Source organism: Panicum virgatum, chromosome 6N (assembly GCF_016808335.1).
Source record: "Panicum virgatum strain AP13 chromosome 6N, P.virgatum_v5, whole genome shotgun sequence".
NCBI classification, from domain to species: domain Eukaryota; kingdom Viridiplantae; phylum Streptophyta; class Magnoliopsida; order Poales; family Poaceae; genus Panicum; species Panicum virgatum.
Window position 1 is genome coordinate 51,355,313 of NC_053150.1, and position 19,723 is coordinate 51,375,035.

The 19,723-nt window shown below is 51.2% G+C and overlaps 1 long non-coding RNA gene and 1 pseudogene across 1 annotated transcript; one reads left to right on the forward strand and one right to left on the reverse strand.

The window, feature by feature from the left end:
* Positions 1 to 10,789: 10,789 nt before the first annotated feature.
* LOC120679990 lies at positions 10,790 to 13,156 on the reverse strand. Its single transcript, XR_005677423.1, has 2 exons — positions 12,583 to 13,156; positions 10,790 to 12,499 (listed from the first exon to the last, which is right to left on the reverse strand). It is a non-coding gene; the product is annotated as an uncharacterized LOC120679990 (long non-coding RNA).
* Positions 13,157 to 13,590: 434 nt separating this feature from the next.
* Positions 13,591 to 18,039, forward strand: LOC120679988 (annotated as a pseudogene).
* The last annotated feature ends 1,684 nt before the right edge of the window (positions 18,040 to 19,723 follow it).

Below are 19,723 nucleotides of genomic sequence, written 5' to 3' on the forward strand. Positions count from 1 at the left end.
ACGTACTCTCCCTATTATATATCTAGTCGTTTTGTACTCGACCTAACTCACGCAATCATTTGTTAGTGTACCTGCAGAAAATCACATGATATACATATACATATATATATATATATATATATATATATATATATATATATATATATATATATATCCACGACTGGACCCTTCGTGCCAGCACACACGAACGGCCCCCATGTGTCCTACGCCACATGGGTAACGCATATGCAGTTGCCCACATATTCACACATACATCACCATCCACTATAGAGATGGCGCCCATGCGTTCAACGCTGCATGGACAGCGCTGCATACGTTACCGAGGCAACGTATTCACTTCCCGTACAAATCGCCTTACGGGACACCCAAGGGTAAACGTGTCCCAAGGTACACGGTCATGGCCAATCGCATGACAGATTTACATCTCGTAACATTGCCTTACGAGATGGCCGTGATTACAATCACACGGTGGGAAGTCCGCACTCCATATCAGGCGGCAGATAGCGACAGGCTCATTTGAATGGAGCCTTATCACCTCCTCGTATGCTCATCATACGGGACTCGCGCACGTATGAAACACGTGGGCTATTCTAAGGACTACCAAGAATGCTCACCTTGCTTTCCTCAGCGTAGATGCGTCGATACAATATTAAATAAAGGTTGTGCAAGAAAGTAAGTTTTGACATAAATGTAATGTGCTGGAAATTAGCTGATATTATATAGAGCCACCTGATTTAACTTACACTATATAGGGCTTACGTACTAATCTTCCTTAATCCCTTAAGCGCAAAGAAGCGTATTTTCTAAAACTCATTTTTAATTTTGAAAACACTAAAAATAATCATGTTAGTACACTCCCTGGTGCATTTCAGCTCTGATACCAGCTGTGACAGAACCGCCAAGTTAAACGGCTTAATTAAGCATAATGGCCATCATTTGAACGCATCAGGCGCATTAGCTTAATTAAGTGTAACCTGACAGCCTGTTTCCAACCCACAGGCCGATCGAAACACACCAGAAGTCTCGCGCGACGGCGAGCACAGACGGTACCAGCATAATATAATTTCACAAAAATAGATAATAACATATATATTTACACAATCACTTTAAATTTAGAATTTACATAAATTAAATGACAGCAGCGGATGAGAATATGACCTGAGAGGAAGAAATTTGATTGAGAACCAATAAAACGAAATGATAACTATGAACACGTGAGGACGTCACATCGAGCCCACTGATGCGAATCCTGGTTAGCTTCTATACCTGAAACAGGGTAAACAACAAACCCTGAGTATACTAATACTCAGCAAGATTTACCCGACCAGTGGGTATAACTTAGCCCACAAATCTAGACATGCAAGGCATTTGGCTGGTGGTTATTTTGCATAAAAAGCTTCTAAAAGTAGATCCTTAATTTCAATATTTTAGCTCCAAGTTCCCATATGTTTAAACCATCAACTAGTATTTGCACCTTCTAAGCAACCATAGCTAACATTGAAATATTAAAACAAGATAATTAATTCCTAACCATCATTTAAATTCCATATAGCATCACTACGATGTGGTGCTGTGATCAAGGTGCTCATATCCGAGATGCGACGTACGGCGGATCGATCCGATTTAACATTGCAAGGTGGACCTAACCAACACGGCACGTATTTGCCCCGTCGGACTATACATGCCAACCATTCCCCTCCCCGCCTCGAACTACAGAACCGCCCCACCTACATATAGTCAGCCGGGCTCAACGAGAGACCACCAAAAGTAAACATATGCATCCCAATTCTCCGCGACTACCCGACTCGCCCTAAGGGGTGGTGATGAAGTTCTGTACTTTCGAAACAAGGCAGTACTCGGATTACCGGTTTCGACTACCTCCTACTCCCGGCATGCGGTTAGTACAATTCAAACTCGATCACAGGGCCAGGCAACGAACGGTCCTTAACCGACACAGGCGGGGCTAACCTTTCCCCGCCCGGTCTCCATTTTCTTTTCCTTATCCAACCTATTCCAATATTCCATATACTCAAAATAACGAGATAACCTATATCTCGCGAGTGACCCGAAATCACTCGTCTTCTACCAAGTTCTATTAAGCATAGCATTTCTATCGTCCTCTATATACTAGTATAACTCGAGGAGACCTAGGGATCATGCAACTAGGGTTTCAAATAATTCCTGAACCTAATGCACAAGTAATAGAAACATAATATAGGTGTCATAGTTTGAAATAAACGGATGTGCACCGGGGCTTGCTTGGGAATAACACTAGGTCAGTGTTAGTTAGATGATACTCGCTTGGCGAGCATCTTCCTTTGGTCATGCACATTGGGTTCCATCCATCCGTCTTCGGGATATGTTCACCAACATCGTCTTCGGGTTCGGCTCCAGTAGCACGTCCTTCATATGGTTCATCTATCGTACCTAAATGAGGTGCAATAATGCATATGTATGAATGCACAGAGGTACAATAGACAATACATCAAAAAGAGCAAGCAAGACAGACACAAAGTCACGACTGAGCATCCATAAGCATGAAGGTCATGAGTTAACTTTAGCAAACATGCAAATAATATCAAGATTAAACAAGAGTTGCATGATCAACATCTAACATGTCGTACATGATTTATGAGCACCAGAAAACATAGCATACAACCCCAAATTAATTTATCTAAAGCCTTTCTGAATTTATTTAGATAATAAGACATATAGGCATATATATATGATCATACATGCAAAGTGCACAATAAATCCTACCAAAATCACAGTAGATCACCAATACTCCTAATAGTCTACTGCATAAATTTCACATGCTCAGGTTTTATATTTTATTGATTATAAAACAAACAAATCTTTATTGCACTTAAACGTGTGAGAGCAAGTTAAATGTAAAACTTCATATTTTCTGTAAACACATGGCCATATTATATTTTTTTAGACCAAAATAGCATCATACAAGGGCAGTGGAATCACATTTTCCATTTTTACACATTTCTATTATTTATAAACTATTTACTTAGCATTCAACAAGTTAAATCAAAAACTCGGTCATACTGCCTTCAATGAACTTGAAATTTTTACCACAGTGTACACATCACAAAAATAGCCTACCATAAAAATTTCATATCATTTAGAGTACTATAACTGCAGTTATGAAAAAGACAAGTAACACTAGCATTAAAACCTTAACAAACATAAATCTATTTTTACAGTAAATATTTTCAACTAACACCCATCATATTATGATTCCACTGCATAGATCTACTCACAAGGATTCCAAAACATCTTAAATTACTATTTTACGATTTTTCTACTATTTTCTATGGATTTTCAAAGTTTCAAGCGATTTAGTCCCTGAAACACTATTCCTATGAGTCTATGACATTGCAGAAAACCCCCTGCACTTGTTTGAATTTTAGCCTGAGGTCCTTGACGCGAAACAGAGCAGGGGCGCTTGGGAAAACGCCGATTCCGGCGATGGGGTGGCTTGCCGGCGGCGATGGAGGGGTGGAGGAGCATGAGGGAAGCGAGGACTACCCGGGGGTGTGCTCGGTTGGGGTCGGGAACGGCCGGAGGTGGGGGCGCAGCGTGAGCAGCAGCTCGGCGGCGGTGCGGGCGGCGCTCCGGCGAGCTCGGACGAGCGGGATCGACGGGGTCGGGGTGAGGAGCTTCAGAGGGCCGAGAGCAAGTGGGTTTGGGGGTTGTTGGGGGTCGGTGCGGGCTCGAGCGGCGGTTCGGCGTTGAGGGGCGAGCGGCGGCCATGGCGTGCGGCGGCGCAGCTCAGTGCCGCGCGGGCACGGCCCGCGGCGTGCGAGCGAGTGGCGAGCGGGACGGAGCGGCACACGGCGAGCTCGGCTCGTGGCCGCGGTAACCACAGCGGGCGACGGCACAAGGTGCGCGCAGGAGTGTGGCAGGCGGCGCGCGTGCGAGAGAGAGGCGAGGGAGTGAGCGAGAAGAACACGACGCTGTGGACGATTTGAACTCGGGAACGGTCTGGCAGCTTCGAGAGGGAACCAAGTGGGGAGGCAACAGCAGCACGAGACGCGCGTCCCACGCGTGGCGCACAGGCGGTGTAGTGGCCAACTTGGCCATGACAACACGCACAGGAAGAAAATATCGGAGATGTTACAACAAGGAAGAGGCAGGGAGAGAAGTTTTCAAAAAAAAAAAAGAGGCAGGGAGAAGGAGGAGACCTCCCTGATTAACCTGCTAGCCCTGCAAACAATCTCTACTAGGAGTAGTCGCCAGCAGGAGAAAAAGGACTCCCTGATTAAAATGCTGAAAGAAAAGGAAGAAAAAGTTTGCTCAAAAAAAAAGAAAAGGAAGAAAGAGAGAGGAGGGGGGGGGGGGGGGCAAAAAAAAAAGCAGCATGATTGATCGGGGGCCGAGGGCAACTGCCACGGCGATCGGCGAGGGAGGAGGCAAGGTGGTGGGGCGATCCCATCCCACTCCGAAGTGGACCGCACGCCCCGCAGCCCCCGCGACCGGTTCAACGATCGGGACGCCGAGGAGAGTGGAGAGTGGAGAGCCCAGACGCCGCCGGCCGCCGCCGCCGCGCCAGAACAAAATATCCCCACGCGGTTTCTCGATGCTCTGTGGCGCCGAGACCGCAGCGCCGCCGCCAGGTCGCCCCGGCCGGGTCCTCGACTCCTAGTTCGTTCTCACCGCTCCATGCATGTTTACCGTACGTGGCGATCGGCCGACCGGTCAGCCGCTGACGGTAAAAGGATGCCACGGTAAGTATGTCGGCGCCGGCGTGGTGAAGGGTTCACCCTGCGCCGTAGTAAGCTCGCCACCGTCCACACCAGGGTAAGTCAACGATTAAACGGCTGCGTTTGGCTGCGCGTGGGGCCGGCGTGCCAACGGTTTGTCTCTCTGTGGCCGTGAGGTGGGATCCGGCGAGCCAACTGTCAAACGGTGGCTTCTGGGTCTATGCCTACGGTGAGAGACGCAGAAGGGTTACATACGGTCGTCTGGGAGAGTTTATTACGGCTTCGGGTTCACCTATTTGTACAAAACTAATCAATGTAGCGAAGCTATTTTGTAGGCCGGGTAAAAATGAAAAAAAAAGCTAGGTAAACCTATTTTTTCTATTTCACCAACTTCAGCTTCACTGCTAAAGCTGTTTCGAGCAGGGACGGAGACAACAGTGGGTCTGAAGAGGCTCAAGCCTACAAAGTCTCCCCTACAAATTTGAGAAAGAAGAAGGATGAAAAGGAAGGCTAGAGGACGATGTAGCGAAAATGGTCTCTCATACCATATTTCAATATAATGTTTTGGCGATTGATGACACACACAACACTTGGACTAATATGATTGTTAAGATGACCATTCGCAGACTTTTAGGTTCAAGTGATTAACACAAAAGATGCGTGCTAGGGTTTGGCACCGGATTAACCGGCGTTGGTTGTTTTACACTCACCGGTGTAATGGACTTGGAGGCCGAAGAAGCAGCAGAAGTTTTACAGGCACCGGTTAAACCGGCGATGAAGGCAAAGTGAACGTCGGTGTAATTGTCCAGAGAGTTAGTTTTTTCAGGAATCATGGGACAGTTACATTCACCGGTTAAACCGACGATATGTCGGTTAATTGCCCGTACAACTAACGGCTAGTTTCTCAAGTGGGCACATTACATTCACTGGTTGAACTGACGATGGCTATTGGAGGAGCGTCGGATTAACCGGTGTTACGAGCATTTTCTGTCAGTTTTCCTCCAACAACTAGTTTGAGGGGTTGGACTATATATATCCCACCTCACGCCTCATTTGGAGTGTGCTGGAGTTGTTGAAGCTTACTACACTTGAAGAACACCTCCAACCACCATAGAACATTATTGTACATCATATAGGCTTAAACACACTTGTGAGAGTGCTTAGTGCTTGTAATAGGGATTAGTTCTTGCGAGAGCTCTCTTGAGAGAAGCCTTGCTGCGGCAAGCAATCATTGTAATCGTCGTGTGACCCTCCGACTTGGTGTGGAGAGGCAACGACACTTTGTGCGGGGAAGTAGACCCCTCTTGGTGATAAGCTCCAATAGTGAAGACGATGTTGTTGGTGACGCTTTGAGAGAGACGGTGGTGGTGGCCTTGTCTTGGTGACTTGGCGTCACTTAACCTTTGCTTGCCGGAAGTCTTGGTGGCGAACGCAAGACGGTGATCAAGCGAAGAGACTCGACATCACACTTGTTCTTGTTGGACAAGTGGCCGTGGACGTAGGGAGAGACTTGGTGTCCTAACTGAACCACGTTAAATCGTGTCTTGGTGTCTTCACGGGAGTTTGCATATTCTCTCACTTATCTCTTTACTTGCCGTATTATGTTTCCGCATTTACTCTATCTTGCGTGCCTTTACTTTCCTAGTTAGTTTGATTAGGATTGGCTATAGGTTGCAAGTCTTTTAGGGGTAAGTAGAGAGTAGCATAGATAAATGTTAGTCATAACTAGTATTTATAGGACGTGTTAGGTTTATCTCGTGCAAATAGATTGAGCCATAAGATAGAAAGCGATTAGCGACCCTATTCATCATCTCCTCCTTTAGGGTCGGACACCCCAGTGATCCTTACATTAAGAAGCGTGGGGCTCAACCGCTCAATCATGCCTCCGCCACTGTTTTTAAGAGAGCCTTGTAAACAGCTCCTATGAAAACATCAGTCTCTATCCATACAGTACTTCGTATTTCATGTGTTATTTGAAACATCGCAGGGTGCCCTGCTGGTGCAGGTACAGTACTACCATCGTGTTAAACGCGGCACTCCTCCAGGACATGTGTACGGTACATTTATGGGCAGGCCGGGCACAAGGACATTCTTCTCACTGTTTTGATGCTGGATTATCATGGCTTTTATTTTGTTTTTTTTAACAGCTTACGATGGTGTCAATGACTCAATGTGTCGTCATGGATCATGCTTTCCGGCCCTTTGGAAGCGGGTCGGACACGATGCCAGTACTAGCTATTAGTTGCTCCTGATATGGACGCATGAGCAAAATACAAATCAATTGTGTAATGCCAATGATCGACGTCCACGTTGGGTCACGCACGCACGCTGACTAAGAACCATTAGGCATCATTGCCAATTTGCCATTTGTCGCTTGCTGGTACAGCTACGCCAAGTGGATAATACAAGTTAGCTTGCTAGAATTAAAGACCACAAGTTAGCTTGCTAGAATTAAAGACCACGCCAATATTATTTTACCTGAGGTAAATCCTGAGAATAGATTAGGCTAAATTCAATTCTAATTGGATTTTAGCACTTGGACTCAACTGGATTCGGATCTAGTTGGATATGAAGATGCATTTGCTACCAAGAAATAGAATTGGATTCTATTGGATAAAAAATTAGGGGATAATCCAAACCTTATCAGTCAAGCAGTGTTTCTCTCACACACCAAATAAGCGCCAGCCACCAACCAGTCAACAGTACTTTTCTCTCGTAACAAATCAGCACCAGCCACTAGCCACAGCCAAACGAACAGAGTGCCCCCGCTGCAGAGCACCTCCAGCCCCACGCTGTCCCCATACCGCCTTCGCACTCCACCTAATGCTCCTCGTCTGAGCCACCGCCTCCTGATCCTGTATCAAGCTCGACCTCGAGCTCCACCTCCTGATCCTCAACGAGGCGCCACCCGCACCTCGCGTCGCCGCCTCTGCTTCCTTGCCGGCAACTCCACCACCTCGACCTCTCCTCCTCCACCTCGGACTACTCGGTTTGAAACACCTCTACATCACCGTTCAGGTATGCACTCTGAACACGAGGAGGTCGCACAGCTCCTTACCGGCGAGCTTGCCGTTGTCGAGGAAGATGTCCAGATAATGTGCTGCCTCCCACTTGTTAGGATTGTATTGGTTGGATTTGGATTAAGTGGAGTAGGATTGGACTGGATTGGATTTCAGAGACCAATTGTTATGATTTGATTGGATGCCTATTTTACATGTGAGGAATGTTGAGTACTCTATCCTGCTTGTGATGAGTGAATTGTCAATCGTGCGGTGTGATCGTGCGCTTGGTCTTTGGATTGCAGGTACACGGGCGTCGAGTGTCGACGGGGAGCTGTCGTGGAGGTGCTGTGGCCGATGGACCGTACGGTGGACGACAGTGAAGGACAGCCGGGACCGGAGCTCGGACCGGGCGGCAGCTGTGGCGTCCACTCCTGGATCAAGGGCGCAAGTGGCGACGGAAGGCGGGTTTCTTGGTTTGCGCCACAAAACCAAGGAGGCGGACGTCGGTTGAAGACGCCGAGTCGTGGAGGCACGGGCGTCGGTCTCGGGACTGATGGAGGCGACGGGCGTCGACGGCGTCTAGGGCCTCGCTGCGGGCGAGGAGGTGACGGGCGTCGGGCGGCGTCTAGGGCCGTCAGAAGGCCGAGGCGGGAACGGCGTCTAGGGCCACGGCGTGGAGGCGGGAATCTTCCCGCGCGTGAGGTTTTGGCGGTTTTCTCAAAACCGGCAATCTACCCGGGTTTCGCGGACCCTCCAAAACCGCGGACTGGATCTTCATCAAGACGGCGGCATCGCGGAGAAGACTTCGTTTCGAAGAAAGAACCTCGGCCGTCGGATGAGATCATGTACAGGGGGTGCTGCAGGCCAACCGGTCTGATCGGTCCCTGGCACCGGTCTGACCGGTCTAACCAACCGGTCTGACCGGTCCAGCGCACCGGTCTGACCGGTCCCGCGGGTATAAATACCCCTTCACTTGTGTTAGGTCAAGTGCGGCTTTTGTAATCTACTCGTGGACACCTATGCTCTCCAGGCTGCCACCCCTGTGTCTTCCTCCCCCTGTTCCTCTCTTTAGAGTAGATTTGTCCATGGATTTGTAAGACTTTGTATTGGATGTAATTGGGAAAGGAGGCCCCATCCTCCTTGTGCCCTCTGGGTTTTTGAATCAATCCAATTCTGTCTCTCTTGTGCGTTTTGTGATGGATTTTCGTTTCGATTTTGATGCACTTTATTGCGACGTTTCGTAGAGCTTTTTGGAGTGATTCCCGTGCTTCTAGCTGTGTGCCGAATCTTCTGGAATCACGAGCTCATCAGAATTGAAGTTCTTGAGTATTTGAGAAAACCCCAATCCCTTTTGATCTCCCCCACAATTCTCAAGATTCGTTGATCTTTAGGCCGAGATCTTTTGGGGATATGTTCACGGGGTAGGGGCGAAGCAATCCCCCAAGTTTCATCGATTTTCATGGTCGTTTGGTCGAGATTCACCGTTTGAATCAAAGATTTTCGGGGTTTTCTGGACGCTACCGGTCAGACCGGTTGGCGAGACCGGTCAGACCGGTCTGCCTGATTTTGAACAGACACGACCGGTCAGACCGGTCCAGCGCACCGGTCAGACCGGTCCAGGCAGATCAGTTCTGCAGTTTTTCGGTTTTGCTTCCGATTTGCTTCGTGGTTTCGCTCGCTCGTTCGAGGCCTTTTGTGTTGGTTTAGCTTTTCAATAGCTACTCCAAACTTTGGTCAGAACGCTTGAGGGTTTGGGCGATTTTGGGACATAGACTGACGATTCGAATTTCGAAGAAATTTTAATCGGCTCCAATTCACCCCCCTCTGGTCGCCGGCTACGGTTCCCACAATATGGACTTCAATCGGATTCGTGCGATTGGATTTTGGATGTCAATCCAATCCGGTATAACCTGAGGACGCCAAAAAAAATTGAATGTTTCTTAGATTTTCTAGATTTATAGGCTTTGCGACAGTGCATCAGCAGTGAATGGTGACGTTGGTTTGGTCCTCTGTGCTGTGCGATCCAAACAGCATTGAATCAGTTTGGCTCCCGCAATCGGATTCAAATGGACGAGAGACCCCAGATTTGCCCGCGGGCTTTATCGCTTGGTTGGGCCTCTCATCTCATTTGATTCTATCAACGTCGGCCCAACCCAACCTCCTGGCTGGAGAGCGAGTGGCCCCCATATTTGCCCGCGGGCTTTATCGCTTGGTTGGACCATATGATAAGTATGTATCCCCCAACTTTGCCTAACGCAAAGCGTCGCAGCCCAGCCCAGCCGTTCATATTAGTTGCGGCCCATTCCTTTCTCATGATAAAACTCTCCAGCGGCGGACCTACGCACAGGCTCACACAAACAAAGAAAGAAAGAAAGAAAGAAAGAAAGAAAGAAAGAAAGAAAGACGTGGAGAAGTAATGTGTCTTACAAAAATGAAAGGAGCTTTATTCTTCTAAAACAAAATTTCGGCGTCCGCAATAGCCATTGCATCTTATTTTTATTTACCTTTTAGATAGAGTAGAAAAAAAAAGAAAGCTTAAGGATGCGTCTGGTCTGTCGTCAGGCTGGCTGCTATCGCCGGTCACCGTCTTGCTTCCGGACGCGAGGGGGATATAAAAAAGCTGTGGCCGCAACACGCCACGCAGGGTGGTTATGTGGACACTGGACAGGGTACGCATTGCTCAGATCAGCCACCCACCTACCACCACCTTGTGTGCGGCGCCACAGATATTCATCCTGCCGTTCCAGGATCGTGACCGGCATGTATAGACGCCCAAATGGGCGGCACGGCACGGCACGACCCGGCCCAGGCACGTATAGTCACGACACGACTAGGCACAGCACGATTGGGCACGAAAAGAATTTCGTGCCGTGCCGTGCCGCCCAGCGTGCCGGACTTGAGACCCAGGCACGACACTAAATCCTTTCGGGCCGTGCCGTGCCGCCCGCCGGGCTCGTGCCGCCCGCCGGGCTCGTACCGCCCAAGTGACCAGGCACGAGGCTAGGCACTAAAATGACAGAAATCAACACAATATCACACCTCGTCCGCATGCCAGAAATGACAGAAATCAACAAAATGTCAAAGATGAGCTGTTTTGTGCAATGGCTGCCTCAATAAAAACCTATCTAGGTAAAAACTCACACCTCGTGAGAAAACCCTAGATAGGAAAAAAGAGTACAACCCTGCTCATTAAGTTCAAGTTCCAGTGTTAACCTCATAGTCATACAGTGCAAATAAACTATCCTATTACACAGCAGCTTGTGCTGGAGTTTCATCAAGGTACTGATCTTCATAAACTGCCTGCAGGTCTCCATCCTCCACCATGTGCTGAGCTCTTTCATCTGCAGCCTCCCAATCTTTGATGCATGTGAGCATTTCTACCATCTCTGGCTTCAACTGACGCCTCCTCTCCTCTATGATCCTGCCAGTTAGACTAAAGGTAGATTCTGAAGAGATGGTAGAAACAGGCACAGTTAAAACATCCTTAGCTAAGATAGAAAGTACTGGATAAGACTGTTTGTGCTCATGCCACCAGGTTAAGATGTTGAAATCATCATCAAACTGGTTGACAGTGTCACTATCTAGGTAGGCAGTAAGTTCAGAAGAAATACCATATGTACCACCAGTGCTTGCTGCTTACAGCAAAGCACTTGCAGATGTCCTTCTACCAAGAGGAACAGTAAAAGAGCCACCAGTACCCCATTGAGCTTTTTTTTTTACCAGTAGAAGGTTTATGTGTAGGCCTTGCCAATCTAATAGAACCAAACTTGCTTTCATACTTGCCAAACATGTCAGACAGAGCAGCTCTCCTAGAGGTAAAATAAGTAGAATAGTCAGTACCAGTTAAACTAGAGAGCAGCCTGAGAGCATTGCTAAAACCTTTTATTTTAGCTCTAGGATCCATGATGAATGCAATGGAATAAAGCAGAGGTATGTCATTCCAGTACTTAAGGTATTTAGATTTCATAGCAATTACCACCTCTCTAAGCATTCTGTCATTTTCATAATTTTTAAGTTGTCCAGCAATTTCAATGAGATTATGCAATATAAGTGGAGCAGTGGGATAGTAAACACCAGATAAGACAACAGTAGAATCATAAAATAGTTCAAGGAACTCTAGAATTTTTTTAGCAACATACCAATGTCCATCAGTTAAGAGACAAGGAGTACCTTCTGCTCTGGGGTACTGGGTTTGGATGAACACACCAAATGTTTGCTTGTGAGGAACAAGATGCTTAAGCATGAGATAGGTGGAGTTCCACCTCACATCCATGTCTAATTGAAATTTCCTTGGCCTCACACCCACAGCAATACAGTAGGACTTATAAGCAGCAATGCGCTGGTTAGAAGAGTTCACAAATGAAATAGCAGTCCTAAATGCTTCCAAGTAAGGTTTAAGCCTTTTCAAGCCAGACTTAATAATCAAATTAATTATATGGCATGCACATCTCTGATGCAAGTATTCCTCCTCCCGCACCGGCACCACCAACACCAACGGGAGGGGGAGGGGGCATGATTACTTCCACATTACCACGCCGACCAAAAAGCTCCTCCATACCGTCCTCGTCGTCCCCCTCCAGGCCCATCATCCGCAACTCATCGTTGATGGTGTGGCCCTCGTCGTCGTCCATGGCCTGGAGGGCAGGCCGCATGCCAGGCCTTCGGCGCTTCACGGCTTCGCGTCGGCCGGCAAAACCGAGGGAACCGAGCTGCCGGTTAGGGTCCAAAGACCCCAGATCCAGCCCCCTCAGGTACCCCAACGGCTTTGCATCGGCCGAGCAACTGCGCAGAGAGGTCAAAAAGATCAGAACAGAAGAAAGAAATCAAAAAAACTGAAAAAAACATGTTAGGGTTTAGGGACTTACCAGATCCGGAGCACCAAGGATGCCGGCGAGATCGAGGACGGTCGGATCTACGAGATTTATAGAGGGAGGACCGGGTTTGGGGACGGATTTGAGTTGAGAAAGCGAGTCGACCGGTGAAGATGCAAAAGTAGGCAGGAAAACAAAGAGAAGAGGGTAGAGTGGATGGCCAACGGCGGCGAGCCGGCGACCGGAGTTGGAGAAGACGGTCAGATCGAGACGGAGATGGGAGGGGAGCGGAGAGGCTCGATCTAGGGTTAGGGTTAGGCGAGGCCGCGAGGGGAGCGGAGAGGCCGAGAGGGGTCGGGGCAGGCGGGGCGAGCGAATGGAGGCCGGCGCCCCTTTACATACCCGCTCGGCCGCTCCGCTGGGCTGGGCCGGCAGCGCGCCAGCGCCTCCAACGGCTCTTTTGCTGGCCTGGCCTGGCGAGCGGGCCGTGGGCCGTGCCTGGGCCGCCGTGCCGCCCATCAGGCCGATCGGGCCGATCGGGCCGTCTTTTTCGGGCCGTGCTTGGACGTGTCCATGGGCCAGGATTGAGGCCCAAGCACGGCCCGGCTATCGTGCCCGTGCCGGCCCGAGCCCAATAATATTCGGGCCCGTGCCGTGCTCGGGTCGGGCTAATATGGGTCGGGCTTCGGGCCCCCATGGGTATCGGGCCAAATGGCCATCTATACCGACATGTGTTTGTTCTAATCACCGGCCGGCTCCATGTCCATCTACGGATCCACAAGATTTTGCCTGCGGCGAGAGCCAGAGCCAAAGCCAATGGATGCCAACAAGCGAGGATTGTAGTATGTCTTCTGTCTGTAGGAGAGCGTGACGGAGAGCGGGAGAGGCGAGGTGAGGCCACCCTTCGCTGTCGCCGCCCCGTCCCCAACAGCGGTGGACTCTTGTGCCGCTACAGCCCGCCTGCCTAGAGATGCCGTCCGCGTCGGCATCGACGTCAGCGTCACTCCCCCGCTATAAATTCGTCACACTGCTCTGAGCGCTCGCAGTGCCTGGCAGTAGGTGAGCGAGGAGCAGAGGCGGATCCAGCTCGCAGTCATACGAGGTTGAAATCTTCTCCCACCTCCTCTCCTCTCTCTTCTTCTTCTCCTTCCTCCAGCTACCCTTGTTCCAATGGATCTTGCAGCAGCCAGTGGGAGCAGGGGCGGGCCCAGCATGTAGCAAAGGTATTCAGCTGAATACCCATTATTTTTAGCAAAAAAAATTGTATATATAGGTATTTCCCTAAATATATATAGAAAAACAAAAAAATTGTGTAATAAACATAAATGGGCTCAAATATACAAATAGCCACGACCGTCGAAGCCCCAACCGAAGCCCACGACCCCTCCGGCCCACGGCTCACCTCATGCGCGACAGACCCAGTCCGCTCGGCTGCTATCTTGTCTCCTTGCCCAGCCACCGAGCCTCCCTTCCATCGGTCTCCCAAGTCCCAAATCCTATCCTAGCGGCAACCCTAGCGGCGGCGGTCTCCCAGCTCCTGAGCGGCAGGCTCGTCGCCCCCGCTGGCCGCTCGGCGCTCGTCGCCTGCGCCCCCGCGCACAGGCCGCGTCGCGCTCGCGGCTCAAGCACGCGCAAGGGCCAGACTTCGGCCGCCTGCCGTGCGCGCTGAGCAAGCACAGCCGCGCAGGGCCGCGGGGGACAGGGTTGCCGTGCTGCACAGGGCTGCCGCGCACGTGCACTCGCACACAAGGCAGAGCAAGAAGCCAGCCTAAGAAGTGAACCAAGGTGATTTAGGTGAAAATATGTCATTGCAATTTGTGATTACAGATTACTTTGCGAAAATTAGCAGCAATGCAGTGAGGAATTTTTTTTTTCTGAAACTTGAATACTTGTTCGATTTCAAGTAATGAACAATTGATGTTGTTGGTACTCAATTATATTTATGTGCAATAAATATGTACTTTAGGCTGTAAATTTTTTTACACCATATGAAATTTTGAATACCCAGCTCTGAGATCTTGGGCCCACCACTGAGTGGGAGGGGCTGCAGCCCCCCAAGCCCCCACCTGTATCCGCTACTTGGGGAAGGGGAGAGGAGAGTGGGATGGGGAAGGGAGGGCAGGGGAGCGACGCCATGGCCGGCGGCGGGCGAGTTGGAGGAGAACATGGCGGCGTGGCTGGTCGCCAAGAACACCCTCAAGATCATGCCCTTCAAGCTTCCGCCCCTTGGTACGCAATCAGATTCATAGTTATTGCTGCATGTTTGCTCTGTAATTTGTAAGATAGATTATTAAGTATTGGGCCTCTATTTTCGAAAACGATGCACAATTAGACCTCCTTTAGTTATCTAGGAACCGAACCAGATCAGGAATAGTTCCAACACATATTTTGAGTAATTCCATGCATGCTATTTGAGACTTTATTTGATTACACATAGATTTATTCAGGATTGTAGATGATAGATACAATAAATGAAGATCGGGAATCAATCTATAAGTCGAGAGATGTGGATTAAATCCCGATCTTCTTTTCGACATGGAATAAATCTATGTATAATTGAATAAGGTCTCAAATGTCATGCATGGAATCATCTAAAATATATCTTGGAACCATTCCTGATCTGGTTCGGTTCCGGGGAGCAACCGAACGAGGCCTTAAGTGGTTGGATTAACTCTCCACCTAAAATACCCTACATTTGGACAAAATTTGAGTTCAAGATGCCCTAGATTTCCGAATGGAGGAAGTAGGCCCGTTCTTGTGCACATCGCTCCCCTGCGGGGCACAAATCTCAGTAGCTGACAAGTCCTTTACATTATCCCATCCCATCTTGCTTGCACGTGCGGAATACTATGCATGATGTACTAGGATTTGGTTCCGCCTTGGTGTTTGGTTGCGGGTTGGGTGGGTTGGAGCCACTCCAACTCAGATTTTAGGGATGACTTCAATCCTCCTCATGTTTGGTTGTCTTTGTTGGAATGGATTGGCTCCAACCCTAATTTTTGTTTGGTTGGAGGAATTGGGATATGAAATGGATGTGAGATTCACTCCGTTAGTGGGTCCCACGTGTCATTCTCCTCTCTCTCTCCATTTCCTCCTTTCTTCTTCCTCCAGGAAGGCGCGAGCCACGGGGCCGAGCTGCCGCCGGCCGTGTGCAGGCCCCTCCGCGAAGCTCGCCGCCACGGGGCCGAGCTGCCGCCGGCCGCCGCGCGCTCGGCCCGCCGGCCCCATCCGCGGCATGGCCTGGAGCCGCCGGCGGCCTCCTCCGGCGCGGCCGCGGGCCTCGGCGTGGAGGAGGGGCGCCGGGGCGGGGGCGGATCCGCCGCTGGCGGCCTTCTCGGCGTTGCCCCGAGCCTTGGCGTGGAGGGAGCACGGCGGGGCGGGGCCGGATCCGCCGCTGCCGGCCTTGGCCCTAGTCGTGGAGGGGGCGCGGCCTCAGCCCTCCCCGGCAGCGGCGCCCTCCTCCCCCGGCGGCGCGGCGGCGGCGGACATCGCCCTCCTCCCCCGGCGGCGCAGAGGCTCGGCCTCGCCCGCAGGCGCGAGCACGGCGTGGCGGGGCCCATCCACTGCCGGCGAGCGCGGCGCGGCACGGCGTGGCGGGGCCCGTGCACGACGGCCACGGCGGGCGCGCGTGCCGCGGGGGACCGGGGGCGGCGCTGGGCGAGCGGGCCGGGGGCGGCGCTGGGCGAGTGGGGGCATGGGGCAGCAGAGGAGAGATGGGAGAGAGATGGGGCAGCGACGGGAGAGAGACGCCGCGTCACAGCGGAGCGGAGCCAACTCGTCCGTCAAATTTCGTGGGGCAGAGCCAACCCGTATCTCCACCGAATATACCTCTCTAGGTCCGCTCCGTCCCCTAATGCCTCCATCCAAACACTCCAAAAAGAGGTCCGACCCATCCGGGTTGGACTCCTTCTCCCAACCAAACACGTAAGCAAAATCTAAGGTCAAATACAGTCTCGTCTGCAGAATCATTACACTGTCTAGGGGCATGGTTTTGGATAGAGTTCGTCAGTCAGAACGCAAAATTGCAGTAGTGAGTAGGCATATATACTGACAGTGAGGTCATGCATTTTTCAGGCCCGCATGATGTCCGGGTGCGGATGAAGGCAGTGGGGATCTGCGGCAGCGACGTGCATTACCTCAGGGTGCGTGCGCCTATCTCCTCATGCCTTGCCTTTCTCATCGATCCATGATGTTGTCGACCATATCAGTCAGAGCACTCAACTGCTACCTAGAATTTGCTGAACGAACTGAACAGAATTATCAGCAGGAGATGCGCATCGCCCACTTCGTGGTGAAGGAGCCGATGGTGATCGGTCACGAGTGCGCGGGCGTGATCGAGGAGGTTGGCTCCGGCGTGACGCACCTCGCCGCCGGCGACCGCGTGGCGCTGGAGCCCGGCATCAGCTGCTGGCGCTGCCGCCACTGCAAGGGCGGGCGCTACAACCTCTGCGCCGACATGAAGTTCTTCGCCACCCCGCCCATGCACGGCTCGCTGGCCAACCAGATCGTGCACCCGGCGGACCTGTGCTTCAAGCTCCCGGACGGCGTGAGCCTGGAGGAGGGCGCCATGTGCGAGCCCCTCAGCGTGGGCGTGCACGCGTGCCGCCGCGCCGGGGTCGGCCCGGAGACGGCGGTGCTCATCATGGGCGCCGGGCCCATCGGCCTCGTCTCGCTGCTCGCCGCGCGGGCCTTCGGCGCGCCGCGCGTGGCGATCGTGGACGTGGACGAGCACCGCCTGGCCGTGGCGAGGTCCATGGGCGCGGACGCGGCGGTGCGGATCTCGGCGAGGCCCGAGGACGCGGCGGAGGAGGTGGCGCGCGTCCAGGCGGCGCTGGGCGGCGCGGAGATCGACGTGAGCCTGGACTGCGCCGGGTTCAGCAAGACGCTGGCGACGGCGCTGGAGGCGACGCGGCCCGGCGGGCGGGTGTGCCTGGTGGGGATGGGGCACAACGAGATGACGGTGCCGCTGACGTCGGCGGCGATCCGGGAGGTGGACGTGGTGGGCATCTTCCGGTACAAGGACACGTGGCCGCTCTGCATCGAGTTCCTGCGCTCCGGCAAGGTGGACGTGAAGCCGCTCATCACCCACCGCTTCGGCTTCTCGCAACGGGAGGTGGAGGAGGCCTTCGAGGTCAGCGCGCGCGGCCGCGACGCCATCAAGGTCATGTTCAACCTCTAGGCAGCTAGAGCTAGCGCGGCTGCCGCTCGCGCTCCGGGGATCGATGAATAAAAGGTAGTCCGTGGCCGGCGCCGTCCGTCGGCGGCGCTTGGTCCTCGGGCGAATGGCGCAGAAAACCCTGATCGGCGGCGAGGATGCCATGGCGGTGGCGCTGGATTGGATTGGAATAACCGTGGCTTTGTTGCTTCTTTCGCTGCTGGCTTGTTTCTTGTGTGTGTCAGTGTGTGTTCTCGTGCTGACGATGGCGGGTCTGTTTGTTTCCGCTCATAAGCGGATTCTAGATGAAAATAAGCTAAAAGTGTACCCAAACGGCTTGATTATTTTTTACTTCTGTACACCGCCGCTTACTTGAAAATCGCCGAAACAACAGACAGCTGGTTTATCTCAGAATCTTGCTTCTCAGATAAGCGAGATCCAAAAAAAAACAGAAACAAACATGGCCTCGATGGATGCGCGAAATTTGAACCTCTGTTTTGGAGATCATTCCAATGAAATGGATGATTGATTCAATTGGAGGCCCATCAGATCTGGGGGTAACGACCCACCCCCAAATGGAGACCTCGAACTGGGCAAAAATGAGCTTGAACTCCGGGCAGCCCACCCGTCCCTCCACTGTGCTCTTAGCGCCACACAATCCGGCCCACGAGAAAGGCGCTACCAGTAGCAGAGTTGTTGACTGCTTGGTCTACGGGCAGCGGGAAGACGACAAGGAAGAGCTTTTTCAGGGGCCCACACGGGCGAGCGAGCGAGTGTTCCAATTTGAGATGCGGGCCGGGCGGCCGGCGCCGCGCATGGGCATGGCTTCGGGCTTAAGCTTGCCGTGTTCGATTCGACGCCGCCGCCGCCCAACTCTCAGACCCGGCCGATCCGGCACCGCCACTCTGTTCGGCGCCGCCGAGGCCTCGCGGTGGCGGTGCACAGGACAAAAGCCACCTTTTCCTTCCCGGCCACCCATTCCTTCCCGGCGAAGATGCCGCTCTCCAATCCAACCCCGCCGTCGCGCGGCGACGCCAGCGCTGCCGTCCCCACGGGCTCCCACTTGCCGGCTCCCGGCCTCCGCGGGCAAGTGGGGAGACGAGCACGCATAGGCCGACCCCGTAAATACCATAAACACAAAAAAAAACATCACATCGAATATTCGACACATGCATGAAATACTAAATGAAGTTTATTTATAAAACTTTTTGCATGAATGGGTTGTAAATCGCGAGACGAATCTAATGAGCATACTTAATCCATGATTTGCAACAGTAATGCTACAGTAACCATCCGCTAATTATGAATTAATTAGTATCATTAGATTCGTCTCGCGATTTACAACCCATCTTTAAAAAAAATTATAAATAAACTTTATTTAGTACTTCAAATTAGTAAGATTCATTTGCAAAAATTTTTTGCAACGGAACTAAACACTGCCAAACACTAGCTAGTTGCTGCATTGATTGGATTGATTTGATTCACCCGTTGATGCCACTCGTTACTCGTTTCTCTTTACCAACGGTCGCTGTCACTTGAGATACATGCATGCTACCTACATGTGGTAGTTCTTGCAGCAGTTCATTCTACAGTAGACACGTATATCCCATTTGACTTGTTGATACGCACTGATTTATCCAAATCAAGTTCCAAACTCTTCTTTAATGGATAAAATGTTCGGCCCTTTCTTTGGGGATATACTCCTAAGTATAGTAAGAGCAGTACCAGCATATAAATCATGAGGTACTAGGTTGGACACGTCATCTGGACGTTATCTAGAACAAAACTCTCCTGCGTGTAGCTAAGCCTGCCAAGTCCTACCTCGAAAAATATATTCATTCTTGCTTAACTTTTCTTGTCTCTACCGTTTTCTTCCAGTAGAGAAATAATATAATTTTATTTGAAGCACCGGGTGCAAAATCAAGTTGCACGTAAAGCTAAGGTCGTGCTTCGGAGCACACTCGTCTCCAACCTATAGCAATACAGAATCTTTTTTTTTAAGGCTTGAGAACACCCCAAAATCCCTACACCGGAGCTGCT